The sequence below is a fragment of the Toxorhynchites rutilus genome, chromosome 1 (genome assembly GCF_029784135.1).
Source record: "Toxorhynchites rutilus septentrionalis strain SRP chromosome 1, ASM2978413v1, whole genome shotgun sequence".
Lineage (NCBI taxonomy): Eukaryota > Metazoa > Arthropoda > Insecta > Diptera > Culicidae > Toxorhynchites > Toxorhynchites rutilus.
In genome coordinates this window covers 49,514,062-49,534,620 of record NC_073744.1, presented here as the reverse complement: position 1 = coordinate 49,534,620, position 20,559 = coordinate 49,514,062, and the positions used below count along the sequence as shown (strand labels likewise).

Here is a 20,559-nt window from a genome sequence, read left to right as displayed (position 1 = left end):
GCAAAATGACCGGATTGGTTTCGAATTTCATTATGGATATCCATCCATAATAATAATAAACCATCCGAGCAAAGTTACTGTCTGAGAGGATCCCACCAGATTCTCGGCAGGTATTAACGTAAATCCGAAATGAGAAGCAAATTTCCTGATAGGATTATCACAATTCATTTCCCTCGATCCCATAGCGCCTGCGGCGCCTTTGGGGCGGACCGTAAAGACAGTTCAATGGAGACGATGCTAATGTCTTTTTGTGTGCCTTTTCCCTGTGAAGTGGTGCGCTCTCGGAGATGATATAACTCAATGTGGCCGGTGTTAACTTGACAAATAAGGTTGAGTTTCTGCTCTATGGTAAGATGGAATGAATCCCTCAACTGTCAGAGGGTTCGCTAGCGATATTGTGTTTTCTCATCGGTCCTGTCTCGATTTTGGACGTGTCCCCCCTATCATCGTGGATTTTTCATGTTAGCATCATGGCCTCGATTGTTCTTCTGTCCTGTGACAAGGGGGAAAAAAGCATTGAACCGAGTAGGATTCTCCCATTCAAATCTAATTCATTATTCATGAGGTGTGTGGCAGCATCGGAGCGCAATTTGTCACTGATCGGTGACCGGTTCGGAGTTGATATGTGCATGTCGTGTCGTTTTTGGGTTGGCTTTCTGTGCGATTCGATCGCTTCTGGTAATATGTGTATCGTGGCTATGATTGACAGACTGCCCGCAGATTGGCGGATCGAGTGATTGATTCAGGGCATGCGTAAATGGAAGCGAGCGGAAGTTATTGCCTAGATTGGATGATTGATATATGGGATTTTTATGATCTTCGATTTTGCATTGTAATTTCAAGAACATGTCTATGTTTTCATGCCATTGTGGCATGTGTAATCCACATGCCAACAACCTCGCTTCTGTTACAATATTCTAGCAGCTTAAAATTGCTGAGAAGCATCAATTTACATCAACCTCGTCAGTCAGCGACCGGTTGCAAGGCCAAGTCACAAACGACCGACCGTTGCACTGCGCCAAAATTTTAGCAAGCAAATAACGCCAATGGAAAGTGTCGGCTTACCAATATTTTCCCATGATTATTTCCAACCCACGGGCCGCGTACATTACGCTGACCAAGGAGTCTCTCTTTAAATTGACTGTCTCTTTATTTCTCTCCCAGAAGACATCGAATGATCGAACGTGATTGGACGATAAGTAAATAACGACTTCAAGTATCTCCGATCAGGAGGTAAAATGTATAATAATGACACGTACGAATAAAGCAATTCTTTTTTGATCACCAACAAGTGCGCAGGTTTTTTTAATTAGTTTACATGGCGACCGTGACAGGACACCAACCTGTAATCTAGGAATCTACCTGGATGTGAATATGAAAGTGGAATCTAATATTCTTATACGATAGTGAGGCCCCAGAAATTTGAGGATAGAATCCGAAACCAACATCTCGAATATGAATGTTGGGTCTAAAAAAATTGAATATGAATTACCAATATGTATCTCAAAACAGAATCTAGATTCGAAATTTGTATCTGAATAGATTGGACAGTATAGCTTCTTTGAACTCCAAACCGGAATCTGAAATCTATATAAATAACAATGATTTGGTGTCCGTTCCTCACGATTTAACTCAAGAACGGAGCAACTGATTTAAACAATCAGTATCAGGTTTGATGCGTCAGGTTTATATGTCAAAAATGAAATTATATACCGCGAGTATAGATCACGTGCATAAAAATATTTTTTGTGAGAACTTGAGTATTCGAAATTACTTAAATCAAAATATCTATTGTAGATGGGACGAAGTTCGCCGGGTCAGCTAGTAATGAATATCAGATTAGATTCAGATTCAGGGTGAAATTTTGAGAGACAATTCTCACTTGACTTCTGATGAATTGATGATTTCAGTTCAAAGCCGAAAACGAAATCGGATTCTGAAAAGGGGGTACGGAATCTGGAATTCGGGATTGGAAATATTTTATCTGAAACTTCAAGTCTAGAACCTAAAATATAAAGACTGAACCTTAAATTTCATTTCAAAATCTGGATCTAAATTTACAATATGACCCCAATGTCTGAATCAGATTCAGAATTCAGATTCAGGTATACGGTTCATGCCTAAATCAGATTCAGATATAGATTTCGGATTCAGAATTGAATTAGATTCTATTTCAGATTCAGATGTTGGGTGCATATCTCAATAAGATTCTGATTTCAATTTCAAACTCAGATAGTTGTTTCTTATCTGAATCAAGTTTAGATTTAAATTTCTGTTCAAAATGTTGGTTCTGTATTTAAAATTTGAACTCTGATTTTAGAATGAAATTCGAATGAAACTGCATATTATAGGCTAAAAGCTTCAAAGTAGAAAGTATCAGATTCCAAATTCTAGATTCAGATGAATGCTTAAAAATATTTAACCTAAAAATCAGAGATTATACTCGAAAAAAAAAAAGAGAAATGAGACCGAAATGAACCCGAATTTTTGAACTGAGCGAAGTCTGAAATTGGTGTCCGGTATCTTGTTTGAATTTAGAATCTGTGATCTTAAATCGGGATCTTTCATAAATGTAACGTTTCATCGGCTGTTTTTTTTTTTTGAGTTGTGTAATCTAGAAATTGTATTTGCACCCAGTGTTGCCACACGTACAGATTCATCTGGAAAGGTATAGATTTTTTCGTTATTTTTGGTACAGATTCTGTACGGTACAGAGTACAGATTTTCGACAAAAAGTACAGATTGGTACAGATTTTTGGAAGAAAAAGTACAGATGAGAAATATTTTTGACCCCTCTGGTACAGATAAAAGTGTGGCAACACTGTTTGCACCTAAATTACTGAGCTGAGTTAAAATTTGGAATCTCCAGGAGTTCTCCAGTCTGAATATGATCGAATGTGTATTTGATAATGAACTATATTGGGTTGTCTTAAAAACCAATGCATAAAGATGGGATGTACTTCATCCCAAAGCTTCAACTCTCAAGTTTTGGAATATTTCACGAAGAAATTTTTATCTTGGTGTGTATGGATGTAGTGGAAAATAATATCGGCAATAGCAAATCCAATTAGTCTCATCAACCAGCATTCATTTGATTCCTATAACGTTTCAGTAGGCCTTTCATTACACAGCTATTTTTGTTGAATGAAAAATTTCCCCTTCTTCTCTGATGATTGAATGTTCAATAAATTATGATCGCATCGCAAATCAAAAGGCAGTTACGTTGACGAAAATAAAATGTATAAACTATTTTTTCATCGATATCAAAAAAGTTTCCAAAACTTTTAGATTTGCGATGCCATCATTGTTTATAGAACAAATAATCATCAAAGACGAAACGGAATGGGAGGCAATTCTTCCAAGTCTAAGTTTACGCAACCGGAACTAGCAGAATCATTAGGCGTAACTCGACAAGTTATTTCGTATCGCCTGCAAGCTTTGAGAACGGCCCAAAACTACGGGAACTACGGCTCCATTTGAATGGAAGTCGAGAGCCGTCGAAAGGCGTTCTTGTGGGAGCAGCTGCTTCAATCGACGAAAAATAGTTCCATTAAAGCATTCATAAAACTGATGAAAACATCGACAAAATAGAAGGAATGGGGCATTCACGGGCTAGCTCCAATATTCAAGATGAATATGGGTTAAAAAATGAACCAAACATTTCGAAGAACAGAAGTTCATCTACCCATATTCACTCGTTGCCTAGGTCTGTTAATTTGATTTTCATTTGAAATACGTTGCGAATAAGCACGCATTAAAACTTTCACACCCAAACAAGTGTTGGCTCATTTTTCAAATGTTTTAAAATGTATGTTTGTATGGAAGCAGACATCTACAAACCAAACCATGTCCAACCTGATGACAAGCGGGATCGAACCAAGGCCGGCCGGAATGCGAGGCTGTTTTACACGACCACGCTATCCATATAGCCACTGGTGCTGTTCACATCATAAAATAAAGTTGGAAAGTGTTTTCTAAGAGTAAAAAGGAAAGCATAAACGTAAATCTATATCCTTTTCGGTCTGGGCCGTGTATTTGGCAAAGTATGCGAAAAGCTATAAGCCTTTGTTCATTATGGTGTTAGATGACATTGGAGTTCTGGATTACCAAAAAACATTGAACATTGTGACCCCAAGGAACTTACCACAAAGTCGAGTGGCTGAGGTTTTCTTAGGGAAGTCATCGTTTCAATGTATAAACATGGTTGGAAGGTCCATCTGTGAAGCAGTTCGTATTTTAGGTCGCAACAATTCGAAAAGACGGAGGGAACACCCATTGTGAAACTTGCCAGCTTCTCATTTTGTAATTATATCGTTACTTTTAAAAAATGGCTTGTGGACTAATCCAGATTGCCAAGTTTCTACGAATCTGCTTGGGCGATGCTCGATGCTTTGAATTCATCGGATTAGCTTTCAAGATGGTTTCACAGTTTCCGATTCATACGATATTTGAACAGAAGGATAATCTTGTGAATATACTCACTAGTTAGTGTACGTTATGCGCTAATCAAGCGAATTCAGTGAAGATGGGTTAGACGTGGAGCATTACCTGTGAATGAAACGAAAAACAAATAAATTTAGTAAATTGATCATTTATTAATGAAGCACCTAATATGCATAGAACAATGTTTTTTGACGTAGGACTACGTCGTACATTAAGGGTGCCAAATCAGCAAACAGGTCACGTTTTTATGAAATAAAGTTAACGTTAATAACTATTTTTGCTGTGAACGGATTTCAACGATTTGCATACCAATCGAATTGGAAATTTTCTATGATTTGTTTTTTATACTATACATTACAATCCCATAGTCTGTATATGGTTTAAATTGATGAAAATTGGAAGCATTCCCATTCCCCATACATTTGTTCTGTCCATTTGTGTGCTTTCCAAAATAGAACTGTCAATAACGAGCAACTTATGCAGCCGCTAGTATAGAAACAACAAAGGGGGATAGTGAATAGAGAATATTTGCGAAGTGAACTCCACCCTTGCATAGTAAGTAAACCGTCGCTAGCGTATAAGTATTGCATCTCCTCTGAGGAAAATTCTCAGAGTTTTTCAGTGCCCGAAACGACAAGGTCGCTTATTCTGCTCGTTTTGTGTTTTATGTTTCCCCTCGAACTGTGAACGCTAGTGAGTATTTCACTTAAAGTGCATCTGGCATTGCAATTAACTCAACTATCCGAGCCATGGCAAAGCAGGCGAAAAAAGAGAAGAGTGCAGATGATTATAGGTCGCCATCAGTGTTTGGCTTTGTCTGTGTTGTTTGTTTGCGTTGCGCGGAATTCAAAACTTGTTCATTTCCTGTACATGTGAATAGCACACTTTCGGTACTTTTAGTAGCCATTCGTATATGCTCTCGTGCGCATCGGCTCTGCTCCTTGGCATGGGGTAACTCAACACATAAATCAATTGCCATAAACGGTTGTCCGCGCTTCACTCAAGAGCGGATTTTCTGATTCGAGTCCTTATTTTGTTGTGTTCATAGGATACTTATCAGCGAAGAATTTGAAAAAAAAATATGGAAGAAAATAGAAAAAAATCAATTTTCCGCATCGTGTTCCGCTGGTATGAAGCGAAAATGGTAATATACCTTCAGGGGGAATGAACGCAATCCTTAAATGAAGTCACGAATGAATATTAAATTTTGCGTGTCAAACACGTGTATTCTGTGTGAAAGTGACACGTTATTTTTGCAAATTCGGAATGTTTATTGAACTAAAATTGTGTCTGACAATATTTTCCATTCAAATTTCAACAATTTAAGACAGCTATCGGTCTTGCTAATCTGATAGAGGTAATTGCTCTACCTCACCGTAGATGTCGACACTATATATTCATCATCGTGAGTTTATTAATATTGTTTTTTTCTAGTTTAAAAAGTTAATTTAATTCTGGCTGTGAAAAAGTCCAATTAGAAGATCAATCAATGAAAGGTTCTGTGATTGAACCCACGAGCGTTCGCATAGTAAGAAAATGTGGATGAAAGTATTCATACCAAATATCGGGTCTGAGCGGGATGAAGTTCGCCGGTCTGCTAGTGTTTTATGAATTTTTGAACGTGAGCTGTTCTTTCGCGTTTCTTTGTTTTCCATTTACCATATCAAAATATCGATGTTCATAATTTCCATAAAATATTCGTTCTTTGACAAATGATTATCTGTTTCACGTTTTATTGAAGTGATTTTATTTTTTATCAGGAGATTCGAACAATAATCGTGACAATTTTTCCAAAAGATTTTTCTTTCTCATTCGTGTAAATGTTACATTCGTGTGAGCATTACGTTCGAGTGAACAGCATTCGAATACTTGTTTTATTTAAAAAAAAAATCTTTTTTTATATCATTCTGGTTTTTTTTTGGTTTATATGACGTTTCTTTTTACTCATTCTAGTCCATGCGTTATTTATCTGATGTATATCTTTAGCAAGTTCCAATGCAATAAAATTCACTAATATAATAAGAAATAATCAGAAATAATAGTTCCAGTTGCGGACTTTTCGAATTGCCATACATATGCAATTGGAGCTTATGAGTTAGTTTGTTTTTAAAAATATTATTTTTGCGAAAAATTTGGATTCTCTTTTTTGGAATTATTTATTGAGTTAGTTTTTCATAGTTTTCTCGGTTAAAGATAGAGCGCGGTATATTCTTTTATATTTTTTCTGGGAAACTGAGGTTTTTTTTTACATAATATATCCGAAAATCAGAGAGATATTATTTTTCATTACAGGTCGGACTCGATTATATATAGTCGACCATTTTTTTTCAACAATTATATTCAAATCCTATACATAATCGAATCTGAAGAGAACAATTTTTTCATTAATGTATGAATGTCAAACATAAATAGAAAAATAGCTTTTTTTGTGATTCGATACATAATATTGGATTCAAAAATTAACCTTGAGAGTGAAATTGCGGTTATATATAATCGAGTCCGACCTGTATTGAGTTATTATGTCCCCAGTGTCCCCAAACCAAATCACCAGCTGTATGGCAAATAATGTATAGGATATTAAATAAGAAATTTTGACGGTTTGTTTTTTAAAAGGGGTTTAACCCCTATGTGGTTTGACACATGATATATAGTGAAAAGCGTACTTTTTTGTTTATTTCACGCCATCCTCAAAAGCTCCGAGATAAAAATTTGAAAAAAATACTGAATGTGCATCTCACTAGGGTGTATCAAGAAAAATTATCAAAAATTTAAGTACTAAAAAATATTGGAATTTTGATTTTTTTTGGATTTAGAGATTCAGTACTACTCTAATTCATATTTAAATTTTTTCCTACGGCTTTTTTAGATATGTGTGATTTTTTTCAGATTTTTTCAGTGTTGCGCGGTACAATTTTTTTTTATATTTCCAAAGGGGCCTGGCTGGGTAAGGGAGTAAAAAGTACCCCCAAACCAAATAACCTACTGTATGGAATATATTGTATAGGGTATGAAACATTATATATAGTCGACCATTTTTTTCAACAATTATTTTCAAATCCTATACATAATCGAATCTCAAGAAAACTATTTTTTCATTAATGCATGAATGTCAAATATTAATAGAAAAATAGCTTTTTTTGTGATTCGATTATGTATTGGATTCGAAAATTAACGTTGAAAGTGAAATTGCGATTATATATAATCGAGTCCGACCTGTAGTACCATATATTTGAGTCCATATGGTACACCACATGGTACATAGGATCAATGGTGAAAAATGCACCTTTTCGTTTTTTTCACGCCATTCTCAATAGCTTTCAGACAAAAATAACAAAAAATACTGAAAGTACATCTTACTAAAGTGTATCAATAAATATCTTGAAACAATTTTTCATCAAAAAATCTAATAATTAAAAAAAAATTAATGCGCGGTACAATTTTTTCAATATATTTTCTGGCATTTCGAAATTTTGGAAAAAAATACAAGTTAGGGAACCACTTCTGCTCTAATTTTTTTTATGTCTTTGGTTCTACATGTTGCGTAATTTTTTTCCCAGATTTTTTAATTGCGAGACATAAAAATAATTTTCTTCATCGTCTGCATTATTATTTTTATTTTCTTGAAATCGATTATTTTATTGTATTCGTGGTTTTCAATTGTAAGATTAGAATAAAAAAATAATAACAATTTCATTTTTTTTGAGTGTTCTTCTCATTAATCCGAATGATCTTTCCACAAAGACTTAATTTTTTTCTCACAGAGCTCTATCGTACTGCTGACTCCTATGAATTTGGTAAACCATCTAAATCCAATGTAAAGATATTCTCATATATTTTAGGATACGAGAAAAAAATCTTTGTACAGAATAATGCACTAAATATACCGACAAAATTTAGGCAAATGAAAAACAAAATTAGAATAAATATTAGAGCAGTACTGGGTCTTTAAATTCAAAATAAATTTAAAACGCCCAAAGGCAAAAAAAAATTTTTTTCGCGCAATTCTTTTAAAAATTCAAGAAAAAAATTACGCTACATGTGGAAAAACAACACATACGAACGCATTTCAATAAAAATTAGAGCAAAAGAGGGTCTCAAAGTAATATTTTTTTTCTCAAAATTTCGAAATGCCTGATAATATATATAACTTTTTTTTGTACCGCGAAAAACACTCTGAAAAATTCTGAAAAAAATCACATATACCTGAAATAGACGTAGGAATATATTTGAATACAGACTAGAGTAGTACTAGTCTCGAAATAAAAAAATAATAATTTAAAATTAAAATAAAAATTTTTTTTTTAGTATTTGATTTTTTTATTTTGTTTGAAAATATTGATCGATACACCTTAGTGAGATGCACTTTGAGTATTTTTTCACATTTTTGTCTCCAAGCTATTGAGAATGGCGTGAAAAAAACGAAAAGGTGTATTTGTACCATATAAGAACTCAAATAGATTGTACGACTGTCAAAATTTCATATTTAGTACCCTATACAATATTTTTCATACAGCTGGTAATTTGGTTTGGGGCACTTTTTACTCCCTGCCGGCCAGGCCCTTTAACATGTTTTAAGTATTCGTTCAATATTCCTATGTGACTAGAATCCAATCTTCTCGCAAGTGTGATATTTTTTCAAAGTAGGTTAGCGTATTGGCTTTAATTTAGTATGTCAATCATCTTAATCGGTTCTGTAGTTCAAATGTTATGATTTTTTTTTGCGAAAAGTCATTTTTGGGAAAAGATTGATTTTTCGGACCACCCTAAAATGAAAATGGGCACCCTAATGAAAAAAATAAAAAAAACCGGGTCTAACGTTTTGCGATAAAGAACAAAATTACCACTTTTGACGAGAATCTGAGAACCACTATATCAGTTTGGCATGTAATGGCTGTATGTGAAAAATCGGATACATTTTTTAGCCTTCGCAGGATTTACTGTTTTCGATTTCACATTTCATGCAAACAGTTACTCGATGGATGTAAAGTTGTCCCTCCGCTGTAGGGCAAGTTGATTTTATTCATTTTTCCAAAACCTTGTTAATCAACATTAACTCAAATTCGAATCAGCATTCAAAATAACCGCTCCAGTGTCGCGCTATGACTCTCTTACCCCAACAATTATCCCCGGTCGCTTCCCGATGCGTTCTGTCCCCCACAACCATTCTCTCTTCCGAACAACTGTATCGCTGTCTCGATGTCATCTCGGAGCTCGTAAAAGGAAAGCTTTCCCTCGGCGCACTTTGAAAGCCGCCGATTTGCCAGTTGACGTTGTCGTAAAACAGGCCCACATGGTGGCGGTGGCGGCGGAGGAGGAGAGGCACCAGGAAAAAAAACATGTTCTTTGCCAAACGGCAGCGGCGCAGAAGCATCTTCCCACTCTGGATGGTTCAACTTTCTTTCGTCTAATACCGGTCGCCTTTCCTTTCCCGGGCGGCCGAGAGCGCGAGCAGGAAATATGTTAAAACTGCAACATTATTCCCCATACCAATAATAGTTGGCTGGCCCCTCCGAAGACACCACCGGAGCAGTCGCCTTTCGTGGAAAGTAACAAGCGGGAACAGGCCCCGCGAGGGGAAATGTGTCGAACCAAACGACCACCGCTGATATATAGTGTTACATGTGTTGGGGTTACTCGTCGGCCATCGAGTCAACCGGCTCATCGCAACAGCATGTAATCAAATCCAAATACGTTTCAGTGCCTAATAACGAAATGCGATTCGTTTAGTACTAATCAATAGATGTACACAACCACCCTAGGTGACCTTCCGGAGGCCCCTGAACCGGGCGAGATGAGCGCTGAAATGTACAATTTAGGTTCAAAATAAAAAAAAGCTGGCTCGCGAAAACAAGTCCCGTCTCCAGCTCTTCCCCGTCGCAATTTGCGAGCTGAATCTTCTTACGGCACCAGTTGGGGCACCGGTGTTCGAAACTGGGTCAAACCCGTCCATATCCAAATAGAGCCCGGCTTGGCTATATATGTGCTACTACTTATACTATTAATAATACTAAGAGCGTCCCGCGCGAGTCGTCCAGCAGTCCGCCAGTTGACGGATAATGATGATGGTGATCATTACTGAAATGTTTATTATGGTTTCGGGATACAGACCCATGCGAGCCCCGGCGTCACGATTTTTTTTTTCTTTCTCTCTCTCTTTAAACGGGTCCCCAACAACCCCGAATGCACTGTTGTGTTGTGGCTAATAGTGTGAATAGTTGAGCGTTTTCAGGATGAATTATGTTATTACTCCTCGGATAGATATGGGCAACTCATTGCCGTGAGAGAGGATAATCAGGTGAAATTGGCCTTTGTGCCCTTCTTACTGCCGGTGCGCAGTTGCGTAATTGGCCACGGTTAGCTGGCGAATAAAAGGAAGACCAAGCCTCCCGATGCAATGGACGCAATCTTTCCGCGAATGGTTGATTGCTGGCAATTTTACTACAGGACTGCTCGGGTGAGCAGCCGTTTACCAGCGATCAGAATATGTAATGGGGTTGTTGCGAGTGGGAATTGGAAATTTCCGTGCAAATTGGTGCAAAGGTTCGAATGACACACCGGAACTAAGATGGTGATTGTCCATAACTGGGCTGGTGACCCACATGATAGCGTTACTGTCGGAACTGTCGAAACGCTTTGTGGAATTTTTTGGTCGCAGCTGCGGGAGCAAATGACAGAGCGCTTATTTGAAACACGATTTGTTTTCGGCTCCTGCCGGCGGGGGTGGCTTCAAACCCAGTAGAAGGCACCTACCATCCAGAGTGCATCGGCTCTCTGCCTTGTTTGCCCGGGTACGAATTTTTCTAATGACTTTTTCATGTTGTTAGCGATGCCTTTTGTTCGGTTTCACTCACGAAAAGTGCCACTTATGCTTTCCGATAGCGCACACACCACACCCCATCTTGAATACGAAACAGCTCCCTCGGTCGGGGCGAGGGGAGGGGGAGACAAGTAGAGAAGCGAAAATCAATTCCCAAGCCCCCGACACTATTGGTAACCCCACCAATGAAAGACACACGCGAGATCGCGCGCGAAAAAGTCGTACACAGTATTAAAAAGAGCGTACCATCACACGAGCCCGAGTGCCATGAACCCAAACAACCTAATTTCATTTATGCAAATTAGAAAATTGCATTAAACGGCGGAATAATGCGATGCTGGCGGCTAACCAGTAACCGCCGCGCGTGTTTAGAGGAAACTATGGAAAAATCACCCGGCCGGGTGCTGCTCTTTTGGGCGAGGATCGGAGTATGTAAATCCGTGAATCCAAAGACCCGACGGGAAAATTTCCCTGGTTGGCACGATGACACACACACGGGGCATGCTCGGGAGGTGGCAGCGTAGCGAAAGTACAAACCCCACACCCCCCACTGGGAGAAAGCTCAAAAGGTGATTTGTTTTTATCGTAATTTCCCTTCTACATATTGGGGCGCACTATGTATTCGGTGGAGGTATGCTCTCTTTGGATGTGCGACCCGTTGAACTACTGGAAGCAATCGAATGAATGTGACACGATGGGATGGCAATGATATTTGGCGAGAGATTAGGACAAAGGAATACCTGCGCCGGTTCCGTGTTCGGAAGCAAATGTGAAAGTGTGGGCTTAATGGGTATTCCTTCTGCGGTGTTCTGTGGTTGCAAAGATCAGGCTGAACGCATAATGTTTACACGAGGCGCTGCCGTTGCAACAATGTATGCGCGCGATTTGGCGTCAGCATCGAGTTTGTCACTAGCGAACGAGCGGCTAGTCGTTTAAGTCAAGCTGATCTATTACCTATCGCGTGTGCACACGACATTTGGAAATGGGACAGATTCAAATGGTTCATGATTCAATGAATCGGAACATATTATTGATTGCAGTGTTTTTTCGAGGTGGTGAACATTTTTATGGGACAACTTTTGTAAATTCGAGATGACTATTTTCATTGACATCCTAGGCTATACATTAGAGTGCCAATGAAAATGACCATCTCGAATTTTCAAAGCGAACTGACAAAAAAATGTTTTCAAGATAACAGTAGATCTCGACGTTTCATGAAATTTGAAGACATTTTGCATCAAACTTTTTTTTTCGAAAACCCCGATTTCCTTTACTCAAACTCAAACTCAAAACTCAAACTTTGACCGCTGTGCGACACTAGTAAATGAAGTCCGATCGAGCTGATATTTTGCATAGGGTAGTTTTTCGAATCAACATTTTTAATCAAGTTCGCATCCATTGGCACTCTACTCTACATATCTATTTTTTCAGAGTTTAAAGAAAAGCATGATTTCGAGAAAAATAAATTTTAATTAAAAAAAAAAAAATTTTTTTTTCAAATATTTGTTTGATATTTTTATTTTAAGAAAAGGTAAATAATTTCCTACATTTCATTCTTTGGCTAAAATTTTGAAGATCTGATACATTTTGTGTGAGGATTTTTTGAAGTTTTGAGTTTTTTCCAACGTTTTTTCGAAAAATCTTAATTTAAAAACTAGAAGATCTACAAAATGTTGGTTGAGGAATGAAATGTAGGAAATCATTAAGGTTTTCATTAAATATATCTAACAATGGGCCTGGCCGGGTAAGGGAGTAAAAAGTGCCCCCAAACCAAATCACTAGCTGTATGGCAAATATTGTAAAGGATATTAAATAAGAAATTTTGGCGGTTTATTTGAACCCCTATGTGGTTTGACGTAGGGCTATAGTGAAAAACGTACTTTTTCGTTTATTTCACGCCATCCTCAATAGATCCGAGATAAACATTTGAAAAAAAAACCGAATGTGCATCTTACCACGGTGTATCAAGAAAAATTATCAAAAAAATATTTCATCAAAAATTTTAGTACTAAAAAAAATATTGAAATTTTGAAAATTTTTTTTTGGGACTTACAGATTCAGTACTACTTTAATTCATTTTTAAATGTGCTCTTACGGATTTTCTAGATTGATAAATATCTTCAAGCTGTTTTTTTTTCAAATATCTAATAATAAAAATAAAATAATAAAATAAAAATAATACACAGTACAAAAAAATGCTATAGATTTTCTGGCATTTCGAAATTTTGAAAAAAAATATAACTTTGAGACCACAAATCCGATTTGTTTTTTCTTATTTTAATCTTTCAATTGAAAACCACGAATACAATAAAATAATCGTTTACAAAAAAATTAAAATAATAATGCAGACGATGAAGAAAATCATTTTTGTGTCACACAATGCTCTTAAAAATTCTGGAAAAATTACGCCACATGTAGGAAAATAGACACATACGAACGCATTTAAATAAAAATTTGAGCAGGAGTGGGTCTCAAAGTTATATTTTTTTTCAAAATTTCGAAATGCCAGAAAATCTATAACATTTTTTTGTACTGTGTATTTTTTTTGAATTTTATTTTTATTATTAGATATTTGAAAAAAAAAACAATTTGAAGATATTTATGAATCTAGAAAAGCCGTAAGAGCACATTTAAATATGAATTAGAGTAGTACTGAATCTCTAAATCCCAAAAAAATTTTTTTTCAGAATTTAAATATTTTTTTTAGTACTAAAATTTTTGATGAAATTTTTTTTGATAATTTTTCTTGATACACCGTGGTAAGATGTACATTCAGTATTTTTTAAATGAAATAAATTTCATTGAAAAAAAATATTTTGAAAATTAAAATTCATTTTTTTCGAAAACATGTTTTCAAAATTATGAAAGAAATAGATATAAATAGCCCTTAAAATTTCCAACAAGTTTTCCATACATCGGACGATGAGCACATTTACATGGAAAAAGTTTTTCGAACAATAACTTTTCCATGTTTTTCTTTGAAAAAATACTATTAATGTTTAATTCGTAACATTTTTTTGTATAAATGATCGCATTTTAAATGCTCTGCTAAATTTTCTCTATTTAGAAAAAAAAAATAGATATAAACAGCCCTTAGAATTTCCAACAAGTTTTCCATACATCGGACGATGGGCACATTTACATTGAACAAGTTTTTCGAACAACAACTATTTAATTTTTTTCTTTGAAAAAATACTAATCATGTTTAATTCATAACATTTTTATGTATAAATTTTCGCAATTTACATGCTCTGCTAACTTTTCTCTGTTTGGAAACATGTCAAGAACATGTCAAACGTGAGAATTTACACACAAAAATGTTACGAGCAAAACATTATTTTTTTCAGGAGTCTTCATACAAGAATGACTTATATTCCAAAAACTATAAAAGATAGAAAGTTGATGTCTTCGACAAAAGTTTATAATTTACTAAGATCTAAAACTTTGTCAAATATACTATATCGCTATCTTGACTTTAATCAAAATTAGGATAAGTTATATTAGGATATAAGATATATATATACTTTGAAAAAAAACCATTTTTTAAGAAAAATGAATCTAAATTTTTAAAATAACTTTTTTGTCAGCGGAATTTTTTTTCCATTTTTTTTTGTAATTTTCTGGGAAAATTTAAACAATTTCCTACATTTCATCATTTGACAAGAATTTTGTAGGTATCATAGTTTTTAAGTTTTTTAGTAGGTAGTTTTAAGTAGGTATCATAGTTTAATTTTTGTAAAAATTTAAGAAAAAAAAAATTGGCGTTTTCCAAAAAGTTGTCTAAATATTTTTCGAATATTTCAAGTATGCAAAGTTGCTTAAATAACCCATGTTTTTACACCCACAATGTTTCACTGCTATCTGAGCCAACGACCAGTCGAGTTGGCATGAAATTCGTCTACTGCATCACATATCATATATTTACGATACGATTTTGATTGATAATTTTTATTTCAAAAGTGTGTTTATTTCACCTGGAAATCTATTGCCATTTTCGCTTCACACTAACGGAACACGATGTTCAATGCCTTCGATGTCGAGCAGCAGAATATATGTTTGAGTTCCAATCAAAAACGGCTCAACTCGAATCGATCATATTGTGGAATGAAAAATTGAATTCCGTTAGGATATTTGTGATTCAATCGAATTCCAGAATAAGGGTGGTCAGGCGTTCTATTTTTTTCACAAAAAATACACAAATTCTCATTTTTAATAAACATTCGAGAACACCTTGTTTTAAAACGATGCATTTCTATATTATGGACCGTTGTAATTTCTCCCAGTTCGTTCATTGAAGGTTAACCCTCAACCCATAGCCGTGCGTAATACGTTACAACGACTCCAACGGTATAATGGAGGGATTACACTTTCGATTTTTGATGATAACTGTTGTTTTCAGCCGTTGTCTATTTTTAGTTTCAACCCGACGCATTTCGAATTAATCGCGCGTAACGCCCAACCAGAAGCGCGGAGGGAATGAATCATTCACTCCAATGGAAGCTATTTGGTTTTTCGTTCGATTGCCCTTTCATTCGGAAACTTTTCTCGGTTTTATTCGACTATTCAATTTCAAGCCCTTAAGCAATGTGATTTTCTACTGGAAATTCATTCAAAAAAATAAACTGATGTGCTTTGGTTCAGAAAATGATGGAAGATGTTCTCACGTTAAGCGCGGAATCAACGCCGCTCTGTGCACCTTGCTAAGTTTCAATCCGAATCCAGCGCCAATTTCACATCGGGATCACAACTAACAATTAGACAGTCTGGGATAGTGAGATGCCTCGATTTCCAACCCGGTCTAATTGCGTGATACTTTTCAATCATGATTTGTGGAATGGTAATCTATGTAATTGTGAAATTCTAGCCCCGTAAGCGCGCTGGCAAATTCTTTCTCATCGCGGCGGCCAGATTATCCCCGAGACGAGCGAAAACACGCAAATTCCATCAGATCATGCACACACCACATGTTTTGGTTTTTTTTTTCCTCTAGGTAGAAACACGAACCCGAGAACCGTGCCGATAAAGCACACGGGAAGAATTTTGACAGACGGAATAACGCGTAGTCATTACCTTCCGCCAGTGTTATCCCTTCCTTTAAGTTGGGGGGTGAGGATGATGGTGTTGGAGTGGGAAAAGAAGCTGGCTTTAATGAGCATGTTGTACGCACGACCGAACCCAATGTCTATATTCAGCGATTTTATAGCGCCAGAAAACAACTCCATCGTTCTCCATCGTGGGCCATCAATCCGGAGAGAACGTTTATGGAACTCGAACTCGACTGCATAGGAGATGTCGGAACTTGTGCTACCATGTGAGGTGATGTCTGAGTTTTATTTTTGTTTTATAGTTCCACTAGGGTTCTGATCGGGTTCTTCCTATTTCTTTCATTGCATCCCGATAATGGTGCGTGTGGTCTATCTCACGTCTTGAAGAAAAAAACAGAGCAAGGGTGAAAGTTCGTTGTCAGCCGCAGCGCCTCAGCTGCGGCCTTGGTCGATCTGAAACACAACAACAAAAAACCCTCCTTCATCAAAATAAAAATATAATTGATACTCCGAGAGGGGACGGAATATTACACTTCAAAGAAGCGCCTAAACGTCTCACCATGGCGTTTTATTATCGTCTCAACGATGGCATTCCAGTTTAGGCACTGCCCGAGGAAACATTCTCGTCAGTAGGTCAGATCTATTGGTGAGCCACAGAGCCACGACGTAATAATTGGCTGCTGTTGCCGCGAAGACTCGCTCTGCGAGAGTCCAAAACAAATCATACCATTTTCGCCGCCACAAATCGAGCGTAGAAACCAGAACAGTTGTTGGCATGGATATGGGCGAGTAAGCGAGCAGAAAAAAAACCAGAAATCTGGAGAAATTGTATAACTTGAGCTGCTGGGGCATAATGAAAGATCCCGTTCTCGGGAAAGCAGCCCGAGCCCCGCGTGTGTATTCCCCGCAAGGTTACGTGCGTGGACATTTGCCCACACATGCCAGTCTTTCCCGTCAAACGGGTGCGTCCGTTGATGATATCGGCCACACCAGTCCCGAGACTAGTTGCACAGCTGAAACCGTGATAAACAGTTAAATAATTAGCCGTCCTCCGGCCCGATGCCGATGGATGCATCTAACGATACACGACGACGGCGGCGTAAAGTGCATTTCTACCCGCATGCGCCCCCCTAACGGTTGCTGGCTGGAAGGAACCGAATCTCGCGCGCTTCGGAGTCCGCGCAGACCGCCCATAATCATTGGTTGCGTTTAATTGTGTATGATCTCCTGGCCTAGGTAGGCATCTGATTTTGCACCCGGATTGCGGTTCCCGATAAACCCGAGCCCGGAGGGATACTGCGCCGCCAATATTCGGCCCACAATCGGAGAGGCTCGGCGATTACAATTTTGCCATATATGATTGGCAATTCCCCCTTCCCCCTGGTTTGCCTGGATTTGGTTTACGACGATGTATCATTTAGTACGAGTGAGCTCACTCTGTTCGACAGGGCAAGTACAATTCAACCACTGAACATTCGCAGTCTGATGTAACTTCACGTTTCAGTAACGGTAGCGCAACTCTCTATTCGAGTGACCGTAAATCAACAACGCTTTTGATACCACAAGCTTCAACATCTTCAACAACTCCACAAAACATGACGCACTCATTCCGGGACGCAACGATTTCTAGCAATTTGGAAGCCCCCAATCCTACCATCACAGTCGAGCCTATGCTTCAACTGACCAGCAGTCGTCCCGGTCCTGTGTTTGGGTTAGAGACGGGGACTTCCACACTAACGCCACAGGCAAGTACCCGTCCGATGTTCGTATGCCGTTGATTTTTGTACCGGATACCTCAAACGATTTCAGCAGACCGTCAGCGTGTGTTGATCCTTCGTCATCATCAGTTTGGAGCATCTCGGAGTCGACCGATCATCTTTTCTCGGTGTATTACCAGAACGTGAGAGGTTTACGCACCAAAATTGTTCAGCTACGTTTACTGCTGCTGAGCTGCGATTACGACGTGCTTGTTCTTACCGAAACGTGGTTACGAGCCGACATTGATGACGCAGAAATAACATCTGCATGCACACTTTTCCGATGCGACCGTAGTAGTCTAACCAGTAATTCTACTATGGGAGGAGGAGTGCTGATAGCGGTGAAAAAGCACCTGAATTATGAACTTGTTCCTCTACCGAATTGCGATCGTCTTGAACAAGTCGTAGTTCGTGTGAAAACTGCACATCGCTCGATGTATATCGTGGCCATCTATCTCCCACCGTGCTCTTGTCCGGATTTGTATTCCACTCACGCAGACGCAGTGCAATGCATAGCAGATCGTTCTTCTGGGGCCGACATCGGCGACTTCAACCTCCCTCATCTCCGGTGGCAGTTTGACGATGCCGTGAATGGTTACATTCCATCAAACGTTTCATCTGAGGCCGAGCAGTCTCTTATAGAAAACATGTTTGCCACTGGCTTCCAACAAATCTGCAATTTCGTCATCACAAATAATAGGCTGCTGGATTTAGTGTTTGTTAACCGACCAGATGAATTGGATCTCTTAGCACCATCCACTCCATTTTTACCTGTGGACAATCACCATCCACCTTTTATTATATTGCTCGAAGAAAACGTGAACGACTCAGGCACACCTGAAGACTGCAATGAAAATGTGTCGTACAATTTTCAAGCCTGTGATTTCGACCGATTGAACGACACACTCACCAACATTGACTGGGACGGTATAATGAGCGACGGAACTGCGGATGAATTACTTTCGATTTTCTACGACAAGTTGAATCAAGTATTAACTGAACACGTACCTCGAAGAAGACGAGCCTCCGTTATTGGTAAACCATGGTGGACTCCTGAGCTGCGACATTTACGCAACACCCTCAGGAAAGCACGCAGAAGATTCTTCCGAACAAAATCTGAGAGAGAGCGCAACAATTTTCGAGAAGTGGAAACAAGTTATAAAGAACTTCTTCTGTTATCATACGAAAACTATATTTCTATGGTACAATCGAATATGAAACTAAATCCTCAACTCTTCTGGGACTTTGTGAGAACACGGAGATCATCTACCTGCTACCCATTCAATGTGAAATACGGGGAATCTGATGCAAGCTCGAATGTAGAAGCAGCGGAACTTTTCGCTACATTTTTTGAGAGTGTGTTCAGCAAAGTGTCGCCCGTTTGTCGTCGCAATTGCTTTGCTCACATACCATCATATGATATCACATTTCCAGTTCTTCAGTTCTCCTCTGAAGATGTGAAAAAAGAATTTAAGGAACTTGACACCAAGAAAGCATCGAGTGCAGATGGAATATCTCCCTTGCTTCTCAAGAACTGCTCTTCCACCTTAGCGGGGCCCATCGCTCTTATATTCAACCGCTCTCTGCGCGACCGATCATTCCCGGCTGCATGGAAACGTGCCTGTATTGTTCCGATCCATAAATCCGGAAACTGCGTTTATGTCAGCAATTATCGTGGAATATCAATACTGAGTTGTTTGAGCAAGGTCTTCGAAAAGTTAGTACACAAGGTGTTGTACAACGTGTCATCTTTGATCATCTCCGATAGCCAGCATGGCTTCATGAAACATCGGAGTACCACGACTAACCTCATGTGTTACGTCACCGCTCTATCTCGTGAAATAGAGCTCAGGCGACAAGTAGATTCGGTATACATTGATTTCTCGAAGGCATTCGACACTGTTCCGCATATTACTGTTATCAACAAAATGAAGCACATGGGCTTTCCCGATTGGTTTATGGAGTGGTTATGGTCGTACTTGACGGATCGTTCCGCGTACGTAATGGTTAATTATACAAAATCTAGACCATTCAGTATCACATCTGGCGTACCTCAGGGTAGCGTCCTTGGCCCTTTGATCTTCAACCTCTTTGTCAATGACCTGTCTTCACTGCTCTCTTCTTCTAAGCTTTCTTTTGCCGACGATCTGAAATTCTATCGGTGCATCACCTCGCCCTTGGATCATGTCGCCTTGCAAGAAGATATAAACACAGTGCTGACATGGTGTGGCGATAACGGCATGCAGGTCAATAGTAAGAAGTGCAAGATCATATCCTTCGGTCGCCGTTACAACGTTGCTTATCACGAATATTTTATGGACGCGGACTAACTTGACCGGGTCAAATCTATCTGTGATTTAGCAGTGACCATTGACGCCCAACTCAGGTTCAACGAACACGTAGGAATCACGACCGCTAAAGCTTTTGCTACTCTTGGATTTATCCGCCGGCACGCCTCCGATTTCACCGATATACACGCTTTGAAGTCGATCTACTG

General features: G+C 38.2%; 1 protein-coding gene across 1 annotated transcript in view; it reads right to left on the bottom strand.

Annotated features, from left to right (window-relative positions):
• LOC129765119 (uncharacterized) overlaps positions 1–20,559 on the bottom strand; it is a 279,465-nt gene that overhangs the window by 241,683 nt on the left and 17,223 nt on the right. The gene's annotated exons all lie outside the window — the stretch shown is intronic.